General features: G+C 47.1%; 1 protein-coding gene and 1 pseudogene across 2 annotated transcripts in view; both read left to right on the top strand.

Annotated features, from left to right (window-relative positions):
• LOC144143578 (uncharacterized) overlaps positions 1-16,066 on the top strand; it is a 133,698-nt gene that overhangs the window by 20,415 nt on the left and 97,217 nt on the right. The gene's annotated exons all lie outside the window — the stretch shown is intronic.
• Positions 11,274-14,837, top strand: LOC144143101 (serine/threonine-protein phosphatase PP1-beta catalytic subunit pseudogene; annotated as a pseudogene).

Genomic DNA, 16,066 nt, shown 5'->3' with positions numbered 1-16,066 from the left:
TAGAACTGTCGTTCACCCGAGTATTTTGCGTTGCCAACCGGCTATGCGACCTGGTTACGCGCCATAGTGCATGCTAATGACATTTTATGTTTTCAGGGGCAAAACCCCTCAGTGGTTGGTGCTGTTGGCATATCCTGTCGTCATCGTCGTTATCGTAATCGTCGTCTCGTGTAGTCACGGTACTAAAACACCGGGAAACTGGTTTACGCCTCGCACTAGAACGTAACGCGTGCCGAAACGCACTATCACGTGTAATCCTCGCGCCCCGTGGTACAACGCCCACCTGAAAAAGCTGTCTAACCGTAAGAAGCACCTTATCGTTCTGCCAGAAAATCGCCAACTGATTCATGAGGGGACGCTTACAGATGAGCATCGAACGCTTACACATCTGTACTAAAAGCTGCTGAATCTTCATTTGCATCGCAAACCTTGCCATCCATGCTTAATACTAACGTTAGAAAGTTTTGGAATGTCATAAATCCGTCACACGATAACAGTATCTATCTACTTAGAAGACGCATCGGGTAATTCCATTCCTTTGAGTGATTGTGCGGCTGTGCTGAATGATCCATTCACGAAAGACTTTTCTGTTGCTTCCACAATTAATGCTCCTTGCGCACAGACATTTAATTTTCCTGTAATGTCCTCCATCTTGATTGAAGCGCTACGTGTGGCTAAGTTAATCGCTGGACTTAAATACCACTCTTCTCCAGGTTACGATTTAACAGACTCAAAGTTTTTGAAGAATACAAGTTCATTTAGTTTTACTATTTTAACAAAAATATTACAGCAAACACTAAACACATCTACGCTACCTATACAGTGGAAAATAGGGAAGGTGGTTCCTCTCTTCAAATCTGGCCAAAAAACATCACCCACCGATTACCGCCCATTTCTTTAACTAGTACCTGCTGTAAATTACTGGAACATATCATATTCACAAATTTAGTCACATTTCTTGAATCAAATTCGTTTTTTACATCAGCGCAGCATGGTTTTCGCAAATCACTATCATGCGAAACACAGTTAATATCTTTTACTCACAAGTTACATCGCATTTTAGACCAATCATCAAAAGCTGAATGTGTTTATTTAGACTTTTCCAAAGCCTTTGACAAGTTGTGCCACAAACTGCTCCTGCACAAACTAAGGAAACTGCAACTTATTGGTGACACCACCATGAATTGGATTGGATTTTCGCTTAACAATCGCTCGAAATTTGTTTCAGCTAATGATCATAACTCTTCACTCAGCCCAGCTTCCTCTGGAATTCCCCAAGGATCTGTTCTAGGACCACTCTTGTTTATTTATATTAATGATCTGCCTTCTCTTATATCCTCCAATGTTCATTTGTTTGCCGACGACTGCGTAATTTTTCAGAAAATAACTACTGACAACGACTCCTACTCTCTCCAATCAGATCTACTAGTGTAAGTAACTGGTGCAAAGAATGGTTGACAGAACTCAATGCCACTAAATGTAAATTAATGCGTGTATCAAGAACTACTATACTTGTATGCCTGTATATTACCTGAACAATATACCACTTGAAATCGTTTCCTCTTATAAGAACTTAGGTGTACATATTAATAACTTAACTTGGACGCAACACATCGAATACATTATTAACAAGGCGAACGGCATGCTAGGTTATTTACGCCGAAACTTTCCCCGAGGCCCGTCTTCTTTAAAACTTCTATACAAAACACTAATCAGATCAAAACTACAGTACGCCACGTCAGTATGGGATCTGTGTCATGACAATTTACTTACCGCACTTGAACTTGTTCAGATTAATTCAGCCCGATTCATTCTATCAAATTATAACAGGACTGCAAGTGTAACGACGATGAAAAGTAGTATTGACCTCCCATCTTCGGCATCATGACGCGCATTTTTCGCCTAACTTTGTTTCACAAGGTATATTACCATGCTATACTCTCCATGATGAACTGCTTTCACAGCCTCAGTACATATCACGTCGAACTGACCATAATCATAGTGTTGAAGTTGATTAATCCAACACAAAACATTTTGCCAAGGCTCTCATTGCCAAATCATCCCGTTGTTTCCATAGACGATAATCACCTGTTTCATCAAGCATTAGCTAACATTATGTAACCGGGACAATCCATGTTTTTGTATTTAAGCACATGCACTGTATTTATGTTTGTACATCTCGTAATACCCACTCCCCTTTCAATGCCCATGGCCCTGAGGGTATAACAAACAAACAAACAAACAAACAAACAAACAAACAAACAAACAAACAAACAAACAAACAAACAAACAAACAAACAAACAAACAAACAAACAAACAAACAAACAAACAAACAAATAGATAGATATAAACCCGGGCCACTCGTTTATGCCTCGCGCTAGAGAGCTTTGTGCTTCAAAGTCAAGGGACTTTTACAGCAAAGCTGTATACCTCTACCACCCAACGTTTCACCTCTTCTGGCAAAAGCGCCAAGGCGCCAAGAGTACACTTACACACTGCATGCTTCCCCAGGTTTCGCATTAGTGGAGATGGCCGGGAATTTTTTTTTCCTTTTTCCAGTTGTATAAAAGTTAGTCTCAAATCATTCCCTTGGACTGCAAGTCGATGTTGCTTTCAGCACTTTTTTGCGGCTGCGCCCAGAACCGCGAAAAATGAAACTATGTATACTAAACCCTCGTTATAAAAAAAAGTCAACGGTACAGGGAATGGACTTCGTTATAATTGATGCTTCGTTATAAACGGCGATGATTTGTGAGCAGTAAAACACTTGGAATAAAGAAAGAAATTGGACAAAGATATTTTATTATAAGGATGTTAAATTTGCTGTAATTACGTCTCAGTTGCTATAGTTTATTTATTTATTTATTTATTTATTTATTTATTTATTTATTTATTTATATATTTATTTATAACACCGTACATGCCCGAGGGCGAAGCAGCCGTCACGAAGCATAACAGATATATAAAGGACTGGGAACTTTGATACACACAAAAGGAGATGGAAAAAAAATCCTCATAGGCACATGGTAGGAAATTAGCACAAAAATACTACATGGTGCAGTGCAGACAAACCAAGTCAATGAAAAGATACAAAGCTCAAAGTAACATTTAGGAGAGAAATATCGAAAAGAATTAACTTATTTTGAATAACAGTCAACACGTGACACACATAAATGAAACTGAGTACAAGCAAAAAAGAGAGGGCAAATGGAAAACATCGCAAGCAGTTCAAAACCCCTTGCCTACTGAAAGATACAAGATGACACCGTTAATCATATACGCTACTCTGAAAACGCTCGCGCAGGTGATGACGAAAATTTTCGTGGCTATTTTCTTAAAGGAGCCATTAAGACAAAATACAAGTTAGGTTTGTTAGAAAGACTGCTTAGTCCCGATAACAATGATACCAATTCCATCGCAATCTTCGAACAAATAACGGATATATTAAAGAAAACGTGTGAAGCAGTCGCGACCCCCTAGCCCATTTCCCGCCACTTTTCTATGACGTCACGGAACCTTGTTTATGCGATTGGCGGCCGCCTAACTGACCTGTCGCGACGACACATGACTGGACGTCTGTAATGGGGCCTTTAGTTCCATTTGACCGCATCACTTGAATGCTAACGTGCAGTTAACGCACTGAAAATTATGTTTTATTGTTGGCCCGTATGACGTCATTCTTGCTCATAACACGTCACTGTGGCGCAAAATTTGAAAGTTTTGAAATACTTCTTGCTCTTTTTTTTTTTGTTAAAAAACATCTTTTGTGGCTCTAATGGAGTGAGATGCTGCATCCTAGTTCTTTAACGAAGTTGTGTTTTCTCTTCATGGCTCCTTTAAGCAATGCCACCGGGAAGGCGTGGTTGAAAATTCGTGCCCATTACCTCATTTTTAAATATTTATTTATTTATTTATTTGTTTATTTATTTATTTATTTATTTATTTATTTATTTATTTATTTATTTCATAAACCCGCATGTTTTGTTTCTTCATATGGCGTAGCAAGATAAGCGCTCGGCTAACCTGGCTTGTATCATTTAATGCTTTCTTTCTCTCTGTCTTTATCTCTCCTCTATTCCACAAGCCGATTGGTTACCTCGGAAATGTGACGTCACATCTTCGGCCTCTTGAGAGGTTCGCGCAAAGCAGCCTGCGCTCGGTGGTGCTCCAACGACACCCTGTCAAATAGCTTAACCCTAATCTAGGAGGCGTTCGCCGTGACTGCAGTGCCGTTATTTCGATCCGGGCCCACCCGCGCTGTTGATGCGTGTGTGGCTCGTACAACGCGCGCCAAAACGTCCTGCGTTGTCGGACCCGCCTTTGAAGGCGCCCATCTGACGTTGCTTTTATGTGTGCGTTAAAGCTATAGCGGAGAAGTGTATACACACGAGGGAGCGGCGATTCAAGTGGCCTGCTTTATGGCGGGAGTGCGGATATACCGCTGATAACGGCGCCTGCAACGCCCGACTCTTTACATTGCGCCAGCGCGAGGATTGTATATGTGTGCAAGAGGGGTGATGGGCTTTGTGGCGGCGACGGGACTTATAAATATAAGCCAGCGCTGGCGTGAGGCCCGGGCGCGCGCTCCACATAGATATACAGCGAGATTTCCGGCTATGATCAACAGTCCGAGCTCGAACCGCCACATTTTGGGGTAGGGCTTATATTAGAGCGGATGCTGGAGGAAGAACGATAGGAGGCGTTTCGAAGTTTGGGAAAAAAATATTCGCGCTGTGTACAGTCGTAGAAAATTAAACGCGAACACAAAAAAAAAAAAAACAAAAAAAAACACAACCGGGCCATCTCCACTAACCAAACGTGGGGAGGGGCGAAGCGTGCAGTGTACAAGTGTATTCTTGTCGCCTTGGCGTTTTTGCCCACGGAGATGAAATCGTTGGGGGGTAGAGGCATACAGCTGTGAAATAAAAGCCTCGTGTCTATGAAGAACGAAGTGTTCTAGCGCGAGGCGTAAACGAGTGTCCCGGTGTTTTTTTAGTACGCGTTACGAAGCGCTCCAGCGCGAGGCGTAAACGAGTGCTCCGGTGCCCGGTGTCTTTTTTTTTTTAGTACGCGTTAGGTTCTAGCACGAGGCGTAAACCAGTTTCCCGGTGTTTTAGTACGGTGACTACATGAGACGACGATTACGGTGACGACATGGGATGCCAACAGCCCGAGCCCCTAAAATGTGAACCGGAACACGCAAAACTGAAAAAAAAAAAAAAAAAAAAAACTGTTCGTTGAGCCCCAATAATGGGGTGTTGTTGGTATATCTGGAAAGCTCGATTTCAAAACTTTGTTACTGTAGGTAAGTCACGCGTCAGTTTGACTTGAAAGGAAAGAAATCGCGCTATTTGTGTGTTCTGGCTCATATTTTCGTGATCGGGTTTTATTTTTTGTGACTGTACGTCGAAAACGCGTATGGTGTGTAGCTAAGCCGGCGAATGTCACGCATCGTTTATGCGGCGGGGACCGTGGACTGCGAAAAACGCCTCAGAGAACATCTTCTTGAAGGTATACATAGACTGGACGAAGTCATATCGACGAATTTAATGTTTTAAAGCGAAGCTTTATTTGAATAAGCGAAAGGAAAGTCCGGTGGTCCCGTGTACGCAGAAAACTCAGCCGGCGCAACCTCACGCGCATGCGTGAAAAAGAAGGAAAACGGGTTGGAGAGCAGTTAGAAATAGGAGTGAGAATGCGCTCCTACGTGCGCTCTCTGTGGGAACGGCGCGTGTAACGGAGCGAAACACACGGGTTAACGCCGGCCGCACGTTGCGGCATCGCTGGTTAATCACCTGTATACGAAGCGCATTGGCGCATTTTTAAAGCGAAGCTCCATATGCCTCACTGATGACGTTGACGTCCAAGTAAAGCGTACTGCACGAAAGAAAACGTTAAACACACTGCAAGAAAGCAAACTTCTCACAATGGGATTCACTAAGGGTACATCAATCATACACCACATATAGTTGACAATGGGATGTATTTGCACGCCTAACGGACGTCTCGTAATGTGCATAATATAGTTTGACAGTACACGCGGTTAGCGATGCTGGTGATGAAGCACGTTCTCTAAGCAGGGCTGGACTCTGGCTTTGGAGTTTGCCAGTTTGGATTAAGAACTTCGGCTTTGACTCAGGTTGCATGGCACAACGCTTCGCGTTTTAGCCACGTTTCTATTAAGAAAGGAGCTTTGATTTTTGAGGGGCTCGAGCTATCGGCGTCTCATGTCGTCGTCGTAACGGTCGTCTCATGTAGTCACGGTACTAAAACACCGGGACACTCGTTTACGTCCCGCGCTGGAACATAACGCGTACTAAAAAACAAACAAAAAACACCGGGACACTCGTTTACGCCTTGCTCTGGGACGCTTCGTAACGCGTACTAAAAAAACACCGGTACACTCGTTTTCTAACGCCTCGTGCTAGAACATTTCGTGCATGAAATACCCGAGACTTTTACAGCAAAGCTGTGTACTTGTACTCCCAAACAGTTTCATCTCCGTAGGCAAAAACGCCAAGGCACTTATACACTGCATGCTTCGCCCCTCCCCAGGTTTCACGTTAGTGGAGATGACCCGGGATTTTTTTATACGTAATTTGGGACTTATTCTGTAACGAAAATAGCGCGAAGCGGTCGGATTGAGATTCCCTATTGACAACCCGATATCGAACAAGATATAGGAGGATGAGCCTTTGTTATGTTCAGGGAAGGGGTCTGCTTGTATTACGAGTGAAGTCTATGTGTGTCCTTGGCTCCTATCCAGTCAAGGAGGAGAGGGGGTACCTGTCCTTAGGGCAGTGCGTTGGAGGATATAAACATACAAATAAGCCGAGGATACCACGTAGCTGACTCCTTTAAACGTGTGCTGAAACCTGTGCACAAATTATAACTTATGTATCACATTGGAACTTTAGTGCATCCATAGAGACGATGCCATTCCAAAGAGCCGATAAAGCTATTTGTCCTTTACGACCGGCTCGTCGGCGGTAGTATCAGCGGCCTTCGAAGTTTCCCCTCTGACCGGTCGTAAAACTTCAATCTGAACACCTTTAGGATAATTTCGCGCTGGGAGTTTCACTATTTCTTTGCGGGTTTCTTTTTTTTTTCTCTCTCTTTTCTTCAGCCAGCCAGCTTAAGCATCTAAATTAGCGACGGAAGCGCCTTCACCTTTCGCGCACTACAGCGCTTCGATAAGGCCAAAATGAATTAAACATGGTGATGCGTAAGAAAGACGACTCGCGGTAGCGGACGCCTATAGCTCTCGCATCAGCAATGCAAATATGCGCCGAGCGCTGTCAACATATGTGCTTGGTATTGCGGTCGAGGGTTGACGTGAGCGGCAATGTGGGACCAAGCCCCTGTTTACTACGCGAACTCACGCTTACTTTCGCCCGTGCATAGACTCCGACGTGTCTTGTAAGGGGCTACCGAAACCCTCTTCTGCTCCTGCCTCCTTCGCCCGTTTATCGCCTTAGCGTACCTTAGAGCGGTCTATGTATGGTGACCTAACGTGGGACATGCCCTGACTTGCCGCTGAAAACGCAAAATAATTAATTTGCGCGAATATATATCGAGTGGTAGAGCATAGAGCGTTATGCTTGGGTTCAACTTAAAGGAGCCATGAAAAGAAAATACAACTTCGTTTAATTTGAAAGAACTAGGATTCAGTATCTCACTCAGCTCCATTACAGCCACAAAAGATGTATTTTTAACGAAAAAGAAAGCAAGAAGTATTTAAAAACTTTCAAATTTTGCGCCACAGTGGCGTGTTATGAGCAAGAATGACGTCATACGGGCCAACAATAAAACATAATTTTCAGTGCGTTAACTGCACGCTAGCATTCAAGTGATGCGGTCAAATGGAACTGGAGGTCAAATGGAGGCCCGATTACAGACGTCCAGTCATGTGTCGTCGCGACAGGTCAGTTAGGCGGCCGCCAATCGCACAAACAAGGTTCCGTGACGTCGTAGAAAAGTTGCGGGAAATTGACTATGGGGTTGCGACTACTTCACACGTTTTCTTTAATATCTCCGTTATTTGTTCGAAGATTGCGATGATATTGGTATCGTTGTTATCGGGACTAAGCAGTCTTTCTAATAAACCCAACTTATATTTTGTCTTCACGGCTCCTTTAGAGGGCCATGAAGACAAAAAGTTCCCGGGCCATCTCCACTAACGTGAAACCTGGGTTGGGGCGAAGCATGCAGTGTATAAGTGTATTCTTGGCACCTTGGCGTTTTTGCCCACGGAGATGAAACTGTTGGAAATAGAGGTATAGAGCTTTGCTGTACAAGTCTCGTGTCTTTGAAGCAAGGAGCGTTCCAACGCGAGGCGTAAACGAGAGTCCTGGTGTTTTTTTAGTGCGCTTTACGTTCTAGCGCGACGGTTAAATGAGTGTCCCGGTGTTCGAGTGCCGTGACTACATTAGACGGCGCTTACGACAGCGACATGAGACGCCAACAGCCAGAACACCTAAGGGGCTTCGCCCCTAATACAACTTTATTTAACTTGAACGAACTAGGCTTCAGTACCTCACTCAACTCCATTCCAGCCTTGAAAGAGGCTTCTTTACCGAAAAAACGCAAGAAGTATAAAAACGTTTCGAATTTCGCGCTGCAGTGACGTCAAATGAGCAGGAGTGAGTGGCGTCATATGAACCAGCACTAAAACAATTTTTAGTGGGTGAACCGCACGTTATCATTCAAGTGATGCGATCAAACGGAACTAAAGGCCCCAATACAATCGTCTAGTCACGTGTGTTAGCGATGGCTTGATTCGGCGGTCACTAATCGCACCAACAACATCCTGTGACGTCATAGAAAGTTGCGGGAAAGGCACTGGGGAGTCGTACTGCTTCATATGTTTTCTTTAATATCTCCATCATTTTTGCGAACTTTACGATAAAAGAGGTATCATTGTTATCGGGATAAAACTGCCTTTCTAATGAACCAAACTTGTATTTGTTCCTGCGTCTCATCACCGCAGCCGGCTGTCCCTCGGTGCGGCGCGAAAAGTGCGTTGCGCCACTGCAAGTATTTTGAACGCGACACGAGTCATTTCCGCGATATTTTGCACTAAATGTGCTTTCAAATTACTGCAGCGGCGACAATCAGACTAGGTGAGGAAAAGAAAACGATGTCACGCGTTTAAGCGCAATCTCCTCTTCAAAACGCGCGCGCGCGCGTTGACGTCGCCAGCCCGTCGCTTCAGCGGAGTGATACGCAATGTTAACTATTTCCGTTCTTAATATGTACCCGAATGTAGCATCCACCACGACTGCAAGTGGACTCGTAAGCAAAATAGAAGCACGTGCCGCGTGCTTCTATCATCATGGTGGGCATGTTATCATCATCATGTTATCATCATCAGCCTGCTCAGGTTCACTGCAGGACGAAGGCCTCTCCCTCGAACACTGGAACCCTCCACGCTGACTTTAATTGCGCACTACTCTCCAGAAAGCGGTCTAGCGCGACCAGCCTAGAACCGTGAGCCTGCTCTTCTCACCCCACTTGGCCTCTTCCGCCTTCGTAAGGAGCCAACCAGCTTCAACTTGAACGGTTTATTTTTAAGATGTCCCAGGCCACGAATATCCCACCGTCTACTCCCTCTTCCCCCACTTGACGTATCGTCTTCCTGATGTAATAAAGGCTATCTCCTCCTCCTTCCATTGACTTCCAACTGCTTCTGTTCTGCGCTGCTCGAGTCCACAGTTTACCCCCGAATTTCGTTATTTCATCTCTCCATCAGAATAATGCCCCCCCCCCCCCCCACCCTCCCCCCTTCCTTCAGACCTATCTCTTGGTATCCACTTTGTCACCCTAAATGCCCATCGGTTGTCGGTTCTTCTCACTACGTGACCAGCCCAAGTCAATTTCTTTTTCTTTATTTGAACTATGATATCGACAACTCTAGCTTGTTCTCTGATCCAGGTAGCTCGTTTCTTGTGTGCAATGTGCCCATATAAAATCCTGTAGTGAGTAAAATCTTAATTGTAATCGACAACTATAAATTGGGCGCGAGGATCGTAGTAGCTAGCCTCATGAGAGTTAACCGAGACGTTCATTGGCCGCGTCACATCAAAAGCGCACAAGTGTCTGGCATAGAGCCGTTGAGGCGCTGCAGAGTTGTAGCTCTGCAATAAAAGAGTATTGCCCTGTTGACAGCCGCTTCGCTTAGAGCCACATGAGATAGCAGAACGGATTTCTTTGACGTTGTGCGTCGGAAGGAACCCGCGCAAAAGACGGTTGCAAGCGAGCACGGTAATGCCTGTAAACCGTTTTTCTAATCAAAAGCTCCCCCCCCCCCTATCTTTCTTTCTCTCTCTCTCTCTCTCTCTCTCTCTCTCTCTCTCTCTCTCTCTCTCTCTCTCTCTCTCTCTCTCTCTCTCTCTCGCGATGAAGACTGGTCCTCCAGACGAAACGTAAGCAAAACTCATTTTTTTTGTTTTTCTCGTGTCTCTGTCTTGACTTACCTTATTTTCTCGCGCTCTTTGTTAGTTTTTTTTTGTTTAGAGATAAAGAGAGAGAGAGAGAGAGAGCTGAAGATATATGACGCCAGCTTCCGTTTGTTTTGTGGCCCCTTCCTGCATAAACTTCGACTAATAAAATTTACTACTGTTAAAAAAGAGCGCGAGCAGGCTATATATTCTCTGCTGTAGATCCTTATTCTCTGCCTGAGAGTAAGGCCCGACTCCTAAACAAATCAGCCCGAAACCAGCCCTCATTAAACACGCTGGCGAAAACAGAAACAACGGGCCCCCGCGAAGTGCTTCGATGTTCCCTGTCCCTAACGGGTTTGGTTTGTGGTTTCGTCCGTGGGTTTCCAGTTCTTTTCAACAGAAAGAATCATGCGGGGACCAGAGCATCGAAGTATCGTTCTTTCACTTCGCCTTTCCAGTAATAATTTGGTCGCCATCTCTCTCTGCGAAAGTGGATGTCCAGCAAAGATGTTGTAAACCACTTCAAATGGGGATGGAGGAGGGTAGAGAGATAATCAACTTTTACTTAGCCCTTAGTAAAGGTTAGAGCACGCAGGCACCAGACGGGGTGGAACCTTCTCCTCAGGTCCCATGCGTGTCCAGCAGCTCCTGGCCCTTAGCCGCCAGCGCGAGCTGGGTCGGTAGGTCCGGACTGGACAACAAGGTCTCCCATCGCTCTAGGGGGTTGGGGTTGAGGAGGGGCGGGGGTGTTCTTGAGGTTAGTGCACTCGATCGCCAAGGATGTGTGCTAGAGTGCCTTCGGATCGTCTGCAAAACGGGCATGAAGTGTCATGCTCTGCTGGGAACATCTTGTGCAAGAGCACGGTATGCGCTAGCGACCCCGCTTGCGTGCGTCGCACAATCGTTTGCTGCCTTCGGATAAGTTGCGGATGTGGAGCGGGAAGCCTACATCTGCCGCTTCTGTACATTTGGGTGATGTCTTTGTAACTCGTCACAGCGTGCGGTAGCTCTGGCTCGTCCTCGGCCCGGTTTGACAGTTCCCGGGACAGTGGTCGGCGAGTGCATTGCCTTCCACCTGCGAGTGAGCCGGGACCCAGACGAGCTCGACCACCCGTACCGGTGATTTGCGTTTGGCGAGAATCGTTAGTGCCCTGGGAGAGATCTTCCCCTTGCGGTAGTTTGCGTAGGCGGTCTTGGAGTCTGTGACCACGGTCCTCACTCCCGGTTGTGTGAGTGCGAGGGTCACGGCCACTTCTTCTGCTTCGGCTGGATTCGTCGTCCGTATCGATGCGACGGTGACCAGCTTGTCGATGGTGGTGACGACTGCCGTTGCTCACACGTGCCTTATCATCCATAATGCGGTTTCTCTGCTTGTTTTGTGGTTCCCTTAAACGAATTCTGAGCTCTACGCTGTATGCCTGATTAGCCTGACGCATGCGCTCGGCGTCTTAGGTCTTAGCGCCTTGGCGTTTTTTTCCCACGGAGATCGTTTTTGCCCATGGTGTGGCTATTCTGCCGGCAGCCGGGAGAAATACGTTTTCGAAATTCTCCCGGCAGTCGAATCTCATTGGCTGATGAAGTGACGTCAAAAGTGCCGGGAAAATTAAACTTTTCGCATTCTTCTTGCAGCCGGGAGAAATATGTTTTCGAAAAACGCAAGAAAAACTAACCTAGCCTAACCTAACCACTCGTTTTTTTTGCTGCTTCGATGGTCCGAGCTTCGCGTTTCCAAACCTGCATACAGTTTTCTACGCTGTATCTGGACATTCTTTCATCCAACTGCGCGAACGTTGCGAACTTCTCACCGATAGCGAGGGGTCGGCTAGCAGAAATTTCCGTGGCAGCATTGCTCGTCTCTTACAGTGGTGACGATCGCGTAGCTCGATCTCTATTCAGAAAGCGACTCAGAGCTAATTTCATCCATTGCTAAAACCACTAACACTGTCTCAAACAATCTTCGCCCCAATTTGATGAGCCATGTGTCCCGCCGACCATGCCAATGAGAACTTGTTGCCCGTGTGGAGTGCGCCAAAATTACGCGTGACGTCACGTGTTTGTCACGTGACTCCCTCAGCCAATGAGATTCAACTGCCGGGAGAATTTCGAAAACGTATTTCTCCCGGCTGCCGGCAGACTAGCCACTCCCTTTTGCCCACGGCGATGAAACCATCGGGGGTAAGAGGTATATAACTGTGCCCAGGTATAAGGTATGTAACACTTAACGGCCATTACACTGACTGCGCATGCAAATGGGCACACTGGGGGTGCACAAGCGTTCCCTCCGAGATTACAAGCGCAGTTTATACGACGCAGATGGTTTCGGGCACGCACACCGAATAGCCCACGAAGGATATATATCACGGGAATCTCGCTTGGACGGCGGCCTGTACTTCATGCGATGGGAGAGCGTCCGCTGCCCGTATCTCGACGGAGAGTGTTGATAGAAGTGTTTCCCCCGCAGTATTAAAATCCATGATTAAAAAGCGATCAGTCGGACGTTGCGGCGCAACAAGAAGTCGTCGCTAGAGCCCGGGCAGCCAGCCAGGACCAGGGCATCCCGGACTAAGGTTGCCCCCCACAGGGCTGGTGCCCCTGCCATCTAGCACCAAATTTGCTCGTTTTTATTAAACGTTTATTTCTCTCTCTCTCAGCTGTTCGTTGCCCACGCGAGTTGGGTGGTTGGTTGGTTGGTACCAAAAATTGATGGCGCGTACCCACTCTGGGGGATTGACCAAGTCAGATTGGTTAAACTGGTTAAGAATTCAAACTATGGGCAAAATTGAGCTGTGGAGAATGTGACGGAAGTGATGTGGTGCGATGACGCCGGCACTCGTTGTTGTTGTTTCTTTGTTTGCGGCGCATACCCACTTGGGGGATTGGTCAGAATTGGGAGCTTTCTTGGGGTGAATGTGCCCGATTTAGGAAACTAAGATTTGGAGAAAAAAATTGATAAGAATAATCGCACAACAAATATAGGGATTTGTAGAAGAAAAGTGCGTACGATGCGGGAATTTCGAAGAAAAGGCTCTTCATTAAATAAACACAAGAAAAGCGGCTAACAGGGTATGCGCCTCGTAGCAAAGCACGCTCCGACAAACACACGCCCGCGTGCACACGCACACAAACCCGCACTCGCACATGCACACGCACACGCACGTACACGAAAGACACGGTTGATTTTTTGCCAACCTCCGTTCCGTTACTGCGTTATCAGTAAACAAAAATTTCACCATAAATCCGCTTTATTAAGAGCTTTCAAGCATAATAATTCGCACGATGTTAAGGATTACAACTACCTTCGTACGGTTACTGGCAAACACAATATAGTGTCCCGCATATCTTGCCGGATGAAACCAAAACGGCGGCGGGTGACATTAAGGCTCACAGCGTCACTTCCAGGCTCGTGAAATGCGGGGAGGCCAACCAGGGAAGGCAATGACGCTGAAGGAGCCAGAAGTATAGTGCCAGCCGTGCCCCAAGTCGTGCGAGACCGCCTAAGACAGCCGATCCTGCTTGAGCTGAAGGCGCCGATCAAGATCGTCGGCGACATACACGGCCAGGACGAGGGCCCGCTGCGGCTCTACGAGTGCGGTGGCGTCCTGCTGGGAGCCAAGTACCTTTTTCTTGGTGTCTGCACTTCGCGGGGAAAGGAGTCCCTCGATACCACCAGCCTTCTGCTGACGTACAAGATCAGGCACCGGGAGAACTTTTTCCTGCTCCAGGGCAACCGCGAGCGCCCGTCCATCAGCCGCGTCTACGGCTTCTGCGACGAGTGCAAGCGCCGGTACACCATCAAGCTCTGCAAGACCTTCACCGAGTGCTCTCACTGGCTGCTTATCGCTGCCGTCGTCGACGCGATCTTCTTCGGCCACGGGGGACTGTCTCCCGACCTCCAGTACACGGAGCAAATCAGGCGCATCATGCGACCAACAGACGTCCCCGACACAGATCTCCTGTGGCCGGACGCTGACAAGGACGTCCAGGGCGTGGGCGAGAACGACCATGGCGTGTCCTTCACTTGTGGTGCCGACGTGGTCTCCGATTTCCTCAACAAGCTCGGCCTCGAATTGATCGGAAGGGCCCACCAGGTAGTGGAGGATGGTGGCGAGTTCTTCGCCCAGCACCCGCCGGTGACGCTGTCCTCGGCGCCCAACAACTGCGGCGAGTTGGACGACGCTGGGCGCATGATGCCCTTGGGCCATAAGCTTTTGCGCAACTTCCAGATCTTGAAATCTTTCGAGAAGAAGGCACCGCGGACGATGACTGAGCAATATGGAGGCGTTCCTTGCTCGTGCAGGGGAGGCGGGACTGCCACGCGGATCACGATCACGCTGCGCGCTCACTTCTTCGAGGGGATTGTCCGGGATTTCGCCCGAGTATTATTGCTCAGCTAGAGATTTTCGAATTGAGTTTTTATTCCTCATGACAATAGATATTTATAAACTGGTGGCAGAGAGAGAGAGAGAGAGAGAGAGAGAACATTATTTGCCCAGAAGTAGAGAGCTTGGGCTCTAGGAGATATTTGTCTCTGCCGGCTTCTTCGGCCATCTGGACAAGGCGTAGCTGCGTTTGGGGATCGGAGCTGCGCAGCAGGGTTTCCCAGTGCTCGAGGTGTTTGATACCAATAGGCTGCAGGGGTGTCTTGTTCCGTGGTTTTCTTTGGCATTTCCACATAATGTGCGTGAGGTCTGCGTGGTGGCCGCATTGTTTGCACTTATCCGAGAAGATTTCTGGATGGAAGTGACTATAGGCCAACGGGTTTGGCAATGCCCGGCGATGCCGGGGGTGCCTATTAATATACCAATGGGGATAACACATACACATTTATTTATTCGTCACCTTACATTACTATAGTGCTCTCTATTGCTTGCTCTGTTGACTCAGTTTAGTAACGAGAGACCGCAGGTCGTTTCCGCAGCGTAGGTTTAATGGGAAAGGAACAGCAGAAAAAATAGATGATGATGGTTGCACGCTCCAAGAGGCAAGGCGTCTCCTTCCTCACTTCTATTGTGCCTTGTACGGGAGATCCGCTGATGATAATCTTCAACTCACAATGACGCAAAAACAGGCAGAGTTTCTCGAAATTTTACCGACATGCCCCATCTATTCCTCACGATGTATATAAAAAGGACTCAACAACCATCTCACCGGCTGCACTGTGAACAGGACAGTTTTGCGTGCGCACGCGTTCCCTCCAAGATAGCGCACATCGACGGAGATGGTGTGGAACATGTACACGATCGGATCCGAAGGCTGTGCCGCGAGAATTTCGCTTGGGCGTCGGCCTCGACATCATGCGATGGGAGGGCGTCCGCGAGCCTTATCTCGACTGCGAGTATTAATGAAGGTATTTCCCCCTGTCGGATAAACAGCCCGCAGACCTGAATCATTTCTGGGATTCAAATCCACCAGCAAAAAGTGGGCAGATGTTCGTCCACGCGAACTGTTTTTTGACTCCGACACCCAGAGTGAAGCACGTGCCAAAAACAATAAAGACGCAAAGATTGTTTTTTCGCCCACATTTGTTATTTTATTACGTTATCATGAAGCGACAATTTCATCATGAATCTGCTACGCTGGAACCTTTCCAAACAAAACACTCTTCGGTCTCTGCGCTCACGGA

Source organism: Haemaphysalis longicornis, unplaced genomic scaffold, assembly GCF_048455015.1.
Source record: "Haemaphysalis longicornis isolate Haplotype H1 unplaced genomic scaffold, Haemaphysalis longicornis Haplotype H1 scaffold_6, whole genome shotgun sequence".
Taxonomy (NCBI): Eukaryota; Metazoa; Arthropoda; class Arachnida; order Ixodida; family Ixodidae; genus Haemaphysalis; species Haemaphysalis longicornis.
Note: the sequence above shows the minus strand (reverse complement) of the source record. Positions and strands in the feature narration are given on the sequence as shown.